The sequence below is a fragment of the Palaemon carinicauda genome, chromosome 6, assembly GCF_036898095.1.
Source record: "Palaemon carinicauda isolate YSFRI2023 chromosome 6, ASM3689809v2, whole genome shotgun sequence".
Taxonomy (NCBI): Eukaryota; Metazoa; Arthropoda; class Malacostraca; order Decapoda; family Palaemonidae; genus Palaemon; species Palaemon carinicauda.
Window position 1 is genome coordinate 180,250,490 of NC_090730.1, and position 10,735 is coordinate 180,261,224.

A 10,735-nucleotide genomic window follows, 5' to 3' on the forward strand; every position below is an offset into this window, starting at 1 on the left:
ATTCAACTACCTGATTAGGAAGATCATACCGAAATCTGTTCACAGCTGGTATAAAACTTTTACAATACTGTGTAGTAAAAAGCCTTATGATGGAGAAGGCCTGACTATGAGAATTAACAGCATAACTAGTATTATCTGCAAGAAGATTCTGTCTCGGAAGATCGGAATCCAAAGGATAGTCAACATTATGAAAATTTTATGCAACATGTACCAACCGTGTGTCACACGATCGTACATAGTAATAGCATTTCTTTTTTTGTATATGTTATCCTTTGTATCTTCACTCTCCCCTCGCACAGACAGGGACCTGAATAAACATGTCTTTTTTGCTTACCGTTAACTGTTAACAGAAACGGTTGTTGGTTGAACATGAAATTACCTGTTAAGTTTTATGTCCTTCTTGCCCGGACTTGATGTATATATAAACTGATGTTCTGTAATAAAGTTACTCAGTTGCTTTCATCCTGCCTTCTTAGTCACAGCCTCTCTCGGCCCGTCACAAACACGTATAAAGAACTAACTGAACGACGGTGCCGGAGATTAATAACTAGATCAAATTAAGATTAGATACAGCAGAGGCAGGAAAACAATATTGGAAACTAGTAAGAAAAAAAAAGAATTAAAAAGCTTCTTCGGAATAGATTGAATATCGGAAATCTTAAAAGACTTCCTGATTAAAGAAGTTGTTTTTGCAAATAAAGAAGAAACAGACCAAACGTGTTTCTTAACAGTGAATTTGCTATCAAGAATCACCCCTGAAGTTTTAAAAGAGTCATATTGAGTTAAAAAAAAATCATCTTCATCCTACTTACAATCATACTTTGAGTTTTGTTAGGATTCAACTTCATGCCTCAAAATTTGCGCCGAGCATTAATTTTAGCTAGATCTTTGTTAAGGCATTCAGCAACCCCGGAGATGGAATTGATGCAAAGAGAGTAGCATCATCTGCATATGCAACGAGCTTGTTTTCTAGGCCAAACCACATGTCTTGTGTATATAGTATGAAAATTAATGAGCCAAGAACACTACCCTAGGGAACACCAAATATCACATTACTATACTTAATATGGTGCCCATCAATAACAACTCTTCGTGATCTACTGCTTGAAAATTCAATAATGATGCTGAGAAAAGACCCACCTACTCCCAACTGTTTAAGTTTGAAAACAAGGGCCTCATGATTAATATGGTCAAAAGCAGCATTCAAATCAAGGTCAATCATACAAACTTCTTGACCACAATCAAGCGATTTCGGTGCAGCATTGGAGATTGTAAGAAGGGCATCACATGCTCCAAGGCCTCTATGAAAGCTAAATTGCAAACTAGGGAACAGATGATTACCTTTAGCATACTTAGGCTACTTATACGTTTGGCTAAAAGACTTTCAAGAACTTTAGATGATATGATAGTTATGAAAATTGGTTGGTAATCAGCTGGGCTAGAGCTATCACAAACACACTTACTTAATAGAGTAACGTCACCAATTAACAATGACCCGAATTCATAGATCCAATCCTATTGTTCTTCCATAGTAGATAAATCCCATTGAATGCTGCTTAATATTAGACTTATAAACCACTGGACTATCGAATTTTTATGGAATCTGTCTGAAGAAAATATCTGTTGAGTTCCGGCTACGTTTCGTTTATTTTAAGCCATTTCCTTGGAATCAGAAAAAAAAAAACATATTTCTCTATGCTCCGTTTTTCAACAGGTTCGGAATTAAACTGTTTGTCAAACTGCCTATGGTATAGATTTCTCAATGGCAATTTCTTTATCCTATCACAATTTTTGTGGTAGTTGAGTAAACTGGATAAGCCTTTATGTATAGTAGTCTCAGGTATCTTTTCTCTTCCATATTTTGCCTAAACACATCATTATCCATTTTTAAATCATCTATGAAAAACCATGCTCCCCCTCACGTAATCTTGCCTGGTGATTTAATGTTCATTTCATCTTTGTTTACTTTTTTTTTTTGCTAAGTACACATAAAAGGATTTGGAAATTGAATCATTCCGATTTATAAAAAAAGAAAAAAAATGCGTGGGCTTGCTTAAAATCTTTAAGAAACTGGCCAGGCTCCCTCTCTAAAAGAGAAAATTATATTGGCCCTAAAATTTCCTACAGGTATTTATGCTCTTTGGAACACCTTCAGATTATTCTATAACACTTCCAATATTGTGGATATCAAATTAAATCAATTCTAAGGATGCTTACTTTATTCAGGGCCCACCCTCTGCATCCAACTTGGATCCTTCAACTTTATTGTAAGCTTATCATTAGTCTGCTTCTTTAAAAACTGTTTTTTTTTTTTCTTTTTTTTGTGGTGCACGTGTAAAATGAATACAATATGACCTTGAGAAGAAACAAACGGGAAAGGACAAGGAGGAAAATAAACCAGCTAACGTTTACACGACAAACACGACAACCCCAAACAATGGGGATGCCTTTAAGCTGTATGTTTATGAAGGTATGATAGCCGCAATAGATGCAAGTGGGTGAGCAAACCCTGGTCTAGATATTGCGCGACACGGGTTGTAACCATAGTGTAGTGACACGAGGTGTACACCCATTGGTGGAACCGTCTCTCACTGGAGACTCGGTCATTTTGAAGAGAATAGGAGGTGAGGAGGTTACCCCTATTTGCCGTTTGAAACTGTCAGGCGAGTTGGTGACAGGTCATTTTGATTTTACGGTAAAGGATTCATTGGCTGTCAAAGGAGTAGAAGTCCAGCTGGGTAATGAAGTTAGTGGAGCATTGTTTGTGCCTTATCCTATTGTAATAGAGAAACCATTGAAGTATAGTCCTACCGCTGAATTCGAGAAGGCCTTCCCATATCTGTTTCCTAGTTGTGTGACGACTAGGAGTATGACGAAGAAAGTTGATACAAAAGAAGAAAGAGAAACCGAAGGAACGATGAACTTGGAGGATTTGGTTTCGGATGAAGAGGATTCCCTTGACGGCATGCAAGAGGAGAACCCTCGAGAGAGCCCGAGCGAAGAGGAACGATAGACAAGGAAGCATTGGATATCATAAAGATGGGTTCTTTTGAGGAAGCATAAGCCTGCCGATATCCCTGTAAATGCCGAATGGGCGATATACCATCAGATATTGATTCTTACACCGTTGAGAAGTCAGGTGATCGCCGTAGCACACGAGACAGGACATCTGGAAATAAGGAAGACAACGTAGAAGATTATGATACACTTTTTCTGGCCTGGCATGCATAAGGACATGAGCCAGTTTTGCCGTGCATATCACGTTTGTCAGGTGGCTGGAAAGCCCAACGTGTACATCAAGAAAGATCCTTTTCACCCAATTGAAGTACAAGGAGAACCCTTCAGCAAAGGACCGATTATAATGTTGGCGAAAACAGGGAAGGATCGAGAGGAAACAGATGGAGAAAATGTCAAGAATTTGAGGAAAAGAATCGGCAAGCTAAGGAAATTTTTCCCTGGGAAGCATGAAAACGATGAAGAAAAGGTTAGGTATGAAAAGTACGAACAGACAGTTTGCTGTAGGACAATAGGTGTTGGTTTACTCACCAATAAGGAGATTCCCTCTCGCCAACGAGTTCCACGAACCATTCCGGATTTTGGAGATCTGTGACCGGACCTACGTTATTGAAATACCAGGAAAAAGGAAAATTCCAAGAAAAGTACACATTAACTCTTCGAAACCGATACTTCAAGCACTGGATTCCAACAGGAAACTCCTTATCCAAATGGATGCGTCGAACAATGGGATTGGAGCTGGACTATTACAAGAAGGCAAGGAAGGAATTATTCACCCTGTATTTTTATGTCGTCGAAGCTGAAGAAACTTCAACGAGCCTACTTGACAGTAGAAAAAGAACTGTTAGTGCTAGTCACAGCGATAAACAAATTCGAAGTTTTCGTGAACAGACCACAAAATGAAGAGATTAGAGTCTACTCGGATCAGAATCCTTTAACTTTTGTTAATAAGATGAAGAATAATAATAAAATGTTAACTAGGTTGTCATTATGTTTGCAACCGTATTGTATTTATGTATCAGGTAAAGATAACATGGTTGAAGATTCTTTATCTTGGGCTGAATCGGTGGATCCAGGACGGAATAAAGAATAATTTTTGGTGGGAGCTATCTTACGAAGCTGGTCTAGTATAGAGTAAATGTTTTATCCATGTATTTCATTTGTGTATTCAAGAGATGTATAGCCAGCTTGTAAGGTAAGTTCCTCTTTTGTAGGTTCAGGTAATTGTATGTAAATTATATAAGACTTTCATCATTCATTTCAATGTATTTTTCCTTCAATTCAGTGTCTGTAAATTTATAATATTTTTGAGAATTATTTTTTATTTCACGTATTTTGTTACGAAGTCTTATGTGATATCATTTTAGGTATGCTGTATGAATCACACACGAGGTAATAATACGAGGTATTAAATCATGTGTATATTCCCAAGTGGCTAGAAAGTACATGAACTTTCTTGAAATAGATTTAATTTTTTTATGTTTCAAGGGGTAGGTGGGCAGTTAGCTGAGAGGGGGTTGGCTTGCAAGCAAGGTTTGTTCCCCTATTCAAAATAATACGTTGGTAACCTCACCACTAGAGACTTGCCCTCCAAGCCCCGAGAATGATATATTTAGAATTATCTAGAAGTTTTAAGTCAATATGTATGTCTTTTTAGGATATTGTAAGCAGCAGAAGAGATCCTGCCTGTCACTTTGAAAGAGCCAATGTTCGTCTGCCTTCTCCTCTCAAGTACTTCAAGTGTGTGCCCTCAAACGTGATTAACGATTGCTATCCAACATATATCGTGTTTAAGTGTGTTCAAACATTGACGTATTCATTGAAAGATATTTCACATGTAATGTGTTAAAGTAAGCACTAGATTAATATAAGATTTTGTAACTGGTCCCGTGAGATTTACGTTAAAAGTGAAGTGTATTTATTTTGGCTTAACCTCATATGATCCAAAAGTGTATCAGTTACTTTTATGTAAATTTCATTAAGGGTTTAATTATTGGAGTGTCAAAATGTTAACTATTTTCATTAATTATCCAAATTGAAAAAATTTATTATTAATTTTCAGTGAAACAACTGATTGTATAATTTTCATAGAGAAATATTTTCTTGTCTTAGTCTATAGTTTTGTTCAGATTTAATATTTTGAGTATTTTAATTTTGGTATTAATTCTTAACGCATTAGTGTTGTAACGTTTTATAGAATCTATTCATTTTTGTAAAGGGTGTATTATTTCGATCACCACTATTTCTTAACAGAGCTTTGCTAAGAACAAAGTAAGAGGTTGTTTGGAATAGTTCTTGTTAAATAATTGCCCAGTTTTGTTTTGAGTGTACGTAAGAGGCGTAGGTATGGGACTATTATGTATCTATATGTAAATAAATGTTAGTTCTATATTGCTTTATATCTCTATGTAAAATATTCAAGGAAAATTTCATTTGCAATCTTTTCTATCAGTTGTCATTTTATCTTTTTTTTCACATATTGTAAAAGTTTCCATTGCTACCAACCACGTTTTTGCTTGATGCCTGAGCCTAAAAAAAAAGTATATATATATATATATATATATATATATATATATATATATATATATATATATATATATAAATTATATACATATATATAGATAGATAGATAAATCAAATAAATACACATATTAATTCTCTATATCAACATCGCAAAAATCCTGGCATATTTATAGCCAACATATACAAAGTCCTTTTTTAGCTTCATCACCTCGTGAAGTTTGGATAATCGGGTCATTCTGGTGTCTAATCTTTTTCGCTAAACTTCCTGGCAATGTCGGCCTTCTCTGCTCCACCACACTTGCTCTCTTCTTTGCCTCGAATTAACCAGATATTTCTTTTTCTATAAAGAAAACGACTCGAAAACTTCCCAAAGAGACGCAAAGTGCATTTGCTCCTGTCTCGTCCGACTTCCAGGAAACAAAAGCATCTCTCTCGAGGTAACACAAAGACCAAAGTTCGGGCGAGGCCGCCCATTCCTTCCAAGTGGACAAACAAAGAGACTCAATTCTCATTCAAAAGTAAAATGACGCTGTCAGGGCCAGCTGTTGCAAACGAACTCAAGCAAGTTTACGTGAAGTGATTTGCGAATATAAAGTGGTCGTAAACTTCGTGGTTTTTCGCTCGGTGCAGTACTTTCGTCTATATTTACTTGTAGTATTTGCACTATATATATATATATATATATATATATATATATATATATATGCGTGTATGCATATATATATATATATATATATATGTATATATATATATGCGTGTATATATATATATATATATATATGTATGTATATATATGTATATATATATTTTTATACGTATATATATATATATATATATATATATATATATATATATATATATATATATATATATATATATGTATATATATATATATATATATTTATATATATATATATATATATATATATATATATACACAAATACACACATGTATGTGTGTTAGTGTCTGTGTGTTTGTACGCTTTTTGTCTCCCTAGTGTTTCACTTCATTTTTTCTTAAGAAAACTTGTTAACCTTACGAATTTTGTCTTGTAGGATAAGGATGGAAGGACGTCATGCGAAACACATAGATATTCTCTCTCTCTCTCTCTCTCTCTCTCTCTCTCTCTCTCTCTCTCTCTCTCTCTCGTCCGGACTATACTAAAACGCAGCCAGTGAGGTAGTGATGGGTCATTGAGAGTGGTAGACAGGTGGTACAGAGCTCGTCTGACGATTTAAGAGACAGCATTCAATCCCAAACTGTTCCTTGCTAGTCCACTCAGCCCCATGAAAGCCAGAGTTTCATCCCGCCTTCCTCATTCTTTTGACTCTGCCAGTAACTATACCTGCACAGTATAAAATAAAGGTCAATCAGGAAACTTCGGCCAGTGAGATCATGACTGATATCTACAACGTCAGTTGAACAATTATCCCGATTATGTAAGCTCATCATGCATTGTAATAAAGTAAATTTTTTAGACAAAAATTGTCATGGAAAAAGTACTTGAAAAGTTTGGTAGTAGCCATAGAAAGATACACTTCCTTTCCAAATTAACACTGACTAACGTGAAAAAAAAAAAAAAAATCTTTAACATTTAACTCCATCACTTTTCTTTTCCTTCCATTCTACAGGATATCATTTAGTTTAATTAAATCAAAGGTAGGCCTATCCTTATTATATTGTATAATTTTTGTATGCTGTACACAACTGCATTATTCATTCGAGAATCATTTTATTTTGTTAAGAAACACGTTACTTTCTATAATTTATTTTCTTTATTGCATCTTGCTAAACATGAATCATTGGCATCACAATTCCACTGCATATGAAATGTCATCATCATCATCTTCAGCCATAACTAGTACAGTGCAGGACAAATGCCTCAAACATGTCCTTCCAATCGCGTCTGTTTATGGTCTTTCTATCCCAGTCTATACCGACAAATTTTCGTAGTTTGTCAATTCATCATCTTCTCGTCTTTCCCCTGCTTCGTTTGCAAACCCATACGGTTATTCATAATATTCCATCGATTATCAGTCAATCTTTTCATGAGTTCTACTCATGTCCATTTCTTTTCCCTACATGTTGTTAGAATATCCTTTAATTAGGTCGCTCTCGTATCCATTTTGCACTTTTTTGTCTCTTAGTGTTATTCCTATCATTATTTTTTCCATAGCTCTTTTGGCTGTAACTAGCTTATATTCTAAGGTTTTAGTGAGGCTCCAAGTTTTTATTATGTATAGGTTATTACTAATAGGACCATCTGAATAAATACTTTTAATTTTAGAGAAAGTGGCATTTTATATTTTTTAATCCCATTTTGTTTACCAAACGCTCTACCTCCAATGCTCATCCTTCTTTTAATTTTGGTCTCATTTCTTGGGAAAAGACTTATTGGCTGTCCTAAGTACGTATATTCATGAACAATCCATAGAGTTTCATCCACAATCCTTATTTGTTGTCTCTCCATTTCACTGAATATTATCTTAGTTTTACTAAGATTCATTTTCAATCCTACAGTTCTGTTTTATCTATTGATATCTTCCATCATCTTTTGCAATTCCTTCCATGATTCACTAAACACAACTATCAATTGTTAATGTTGATTTCTACATTTTCCCGACCTAAATTATTAAAAACATCATATAGGCACACTGTGAGTGATTTAAGAGAGATGAGATCCCCACGTCTAACTCTTCTCTCAGTCGGAATTTTCTCATTATCTTTATGTAGTTTTAGGATTGCTGTACTTCCCATATAGACATCTTCAAGTGTTCTAACATAAGATTCATCTAGGTCTTGTCTTTGAAGGGCTTTCATTACAGCTGAGGCTTTCTCATAGTCTATAAATGTATGGCCATACATAGTGTTTTGTCATTGTTGTATTTTCCATTAGCTGATTATCTACTTAGATATGGTAAATTGTTGATTACATCCATCTAAAGCCTGCCTGCTCTCTTCGTTGATTAAATTCTAGTTATCTTTCTTCTCAGCCTTACAAGATCTTTATAGATATTTTATATATTACAAAGAGTAAACTTATTGGGCAGTAATTTTTCAGGTCTTTTGTGTCTCCCTGTTTTTGTGGATTAGTATAATGATAAAGTTTTCCAAGCTGTAGGTATAGAGCATTCTTCCAGACATTTTATGTAAAGTTAAGCGATTTTATTACTATAAAATCTACTCCATCTATTATCAAATCAAATGTTAAGCCATCTTCTCCTACTGCTTGGCCTCTTGACATGCCTTTTAAGGCATTCTTTAATTCTCTAACTGTTATGTTTGATACCAACTCAGGTGTTTCAATATTTCTATTGGTAAAGTTATTTCTTACATCACTATATCATTATATAGAAATCCTCTGCTAGTTTTATCATTCCATCTCCTTTGTTGATAATATTTCCCTTTTCATCGTTTATAGCATACATCTGTTGCTGCCCTATTCCAAATCTTCTTTTCAGCAATTTGATGCTTCGTCCTTTCTTTAGTATTTCTTCAAGCTTAGTCTGATTCGTATGATATATATATATATATATATATATATATATATATATATGTATATATATATATATATATATAGATAGATAGATAGATATATATATATATATATATATATATATATATATATATATATATATATATATATATATATATATATATATATATATATATATATATATATATATATCTATATATATATACATATATATATATATGTAGATATATATACATATATATATATATGCTCTATATATATGTATACATGTTAGTGTGAGAATGTTATATGCACACATCGTGGTTCTATCTCATGTCTCTTCAATGTGATATAGAATTATTAGACTTGTAGGTTACTTCTTAGAATAAGTTAAAGTTTAAGTTAACTTTAAACAATTTATTGTTAGCTCCATCACTGGAGTATGGATGGTTTGGTCGGATGACCATTCCGTATGAAAAGATGAATAGAACTACTTTACAATAAGCTCGCGTCGATAACGTAGTATTAGTTATCTCAGCGTTTCATATAAATACAAAGAGAAATGATAACATAGCCTTATAGCCGGAAGTCAGGTGATTCCGGTAGGGATCAATAGGTCAACTGTTTCTCACGGGAGGCTTGTGACGTGTTTACAAGACATAAATAAATGTTTACCTATGCAATGCTGTAGCTTAGTCTATTTTCACATCCTGTTATGGCTGCTGTCACACTCCAACTCTCCAATGATCCCTTGGGACATGGGTTTACAAATGTATATATATTACATTAGCTCGGACAGCTACCTTCAAGCACTGAACATTAAAATTACGTTAGAAATATGTTTCCTAGGAGTGTGAGTGGATATATATTTTAGTCAAAGCCATAAACAAGTGATTAAGGATGAATATGCTAAAAAGGTATATGTAAAAAAAAAATACATACCTAACAGACATAGTCAAAAACAAAGAAAAATGCATGGAAAATATAGATCTATGTATGCTATATGTGCCATATTGCTAGCAAATGATTATGAGGTACCAAAAAAAAATTGAACATGTACATACGAATTGGTAACTTATTAAAGAATAGTTGTTACCTTTGTTAAAGATACAGATATATTATAATTGATATTTTTTTCATTAGTAACTGATTAAGAATATTTGTTACCTTGGTAAAGATATAACTACATCATATTGATATGATTATTCATTAGTAACTGGTTAAGAATATTTGTTACCTTGGTAGATATAAATACATTAAATTTGATATTAATGTGCACAAGATAAAAATTCCTAGTACATACACGCACCACGGTTTCATATATATATATATATATATATATATATATATATATATATATATATATATATATATATATATATATATATGGCTTAGATATTTTATTAGGTGCCCAAAAGATACTTTTTAGATATTTAGGGCTACAATATTTTATTAGGTGCCCAAAAAAATATTTTTTAACTGTTTATATATAAATTACAAATGCATTGTCCTGGAATCTCTTCAACTACATATTACTAGCATACTGACCGCTTTTCACACAATTCTCATTTCCAGAAAATTTTATCCCCCCCCGAGTCAAGTGAAATGGCCAATTTCAAACGGCTCTGAATGTAAATGCTTTCAATGCAATAGGAGTGTTGTCTGGACGTGGCAAAAAGTTATTCTGGAGCTCCACCTGTTTTTGCCTCAACCTACGCCAA